The sequence below is a fragment of the Myotis davidii genome, unplaced genomic scaffold (assembly GCF_000327345.1).
Source record: "Myotis davidii unplaced genomic scaffold, ASM32734v1 scaffold132, whole genome shotgun sequence".
In the NCBI taxonomy this organism is placed as follows: Eukaryota; Metazoa; Chordata; class Mammalia; order Chiroptera; family Vespertilionidae; genus Myotis; species Myotis davidii.
In genome coordinates this window covers 2724179-2725491 of record NW_006285258.1, presented here as the reverse complement: position 1 = coordinate 2725491, position 1313 = coordinate 2724179, and the positions used below count along the sequence as shown (strand labels likewise).

The window sequence follows — 1313 nt, the reverse complement described above, 5'->3', positions numbered from 1 at the left end:
CTGATATTATCGTTTGGGCTTACAACGGGTGACATGCTCTTCTTTAACTCGAGGCATTCCCAAACCTCCTCTGTGTACTTCACCATCTTGCAGGTCTCCTCTGCAAGACCATGCCTGCCTGCCCCCATTCACTATTAGGGAGGGACATGGTACAGCCCTGATGTCAGAGAACCGTGGCCTGAGTTTGGGTGGCTCCAGGTCCCCAGGAATGAAGCCCCTAAGTCTTCTCTCCCAGGATGCTGTGGGCTTCTATTTAAAGCTGCAGCCGCCTGGGTGAAAAGGAGCTTGGGGCACAGGTCAGAGCAGTAGGGAAGACCCCCAGGTCACAGCAAATAGCAGCTTTAGTTTTCCAGGAGTTGCTTTGTAGACTTGAAAATTAAATGCATGGGGTTAGAGGTGAGAGAAGAAACGGTACAAAGCAGCACTTTCTAGATGCAGAAATAGAAACAGTAAGGTTCCAGACTCATAGATGCAAAGAACAGACTGGTGGCAGCCAGGGGGTAGGGAGACAGGGGAGGGGTGAAAGAGGTAAAGGGATTAAGAAGTACAAATTGGCCCTAACCAGTTTGGCTCAGTGGATAGAGCGTCGGCCTGCGGACTGGAGGGTCCCAGGTTCTGTTCCGGTCAAGGGCATGTACCTTGGTTGCGGGCACATCCCCAGTGGAGAGTGTGCAGGAGGCAGCTGATGGATGTTTCTAACTCTCTATCCCTCTCCCTTCCTCTCTGTAAAAAATCAATGAAATATATATTTTTTAAAAAAGAAGTACAAATTGTCAATTACAGAATAGTCATGGGGCTATAAGGTACAGCATAGAAAATATAGTCAATAATATCATAAAAACTATGCATGGTGCCGGGTGGGTACTGGAAACATTGGGGGCACCCCTTTGTAAAGTATATGATTATCTAACCCCTATGCCGTATGCCTGAAACTAATACAAAATAATATTGAATGTGAACATATAAGGAAATCAAGGTCCACTAAGTTTCCCAAAGCCACTGCCACCTCCCCTTGGACATGACAATTGTTTGCCCTACAATTACAGGAAGGATTGTCTTCAAACTGAGGCGTGAAATCTGAAGAACCTGTTTCCCCAAGAGATTGTACAGGCTGGGAATGTGGGCAGGTTGGAAAGACTGAGATGCAGCCAGTGAAAGCACCGGGAATGTTTAGAAGCATCTAGAAACGCAGGAAGGATGTCCCTGACCCGCCCCAAGGTGGAGCCTTCCACAGCGCCTCCTTGGGGACAAAAACATAAAAGTAACTTAAGCAAGGAGCCCCTTTCCCTTCTCCAGGAAATTCTGCACCCTGC

At 47.7% G+C, this 1313-nt stretch overlaps 1 protein-coding gene across 1 annotated transcript in view; it reads right to left on the bottom strand.

Annotated features, from left to right (window-relative positions):
- The window catches only part of HDC (histidine decarboxylase), a 17245-nt gene that overhangs the window by 4250 nt on the left and 11682 nt on the right, over window positions 1-1313 (bottom strand). The gene's annotated exons all lie outside the window — the stretch shown is intronic.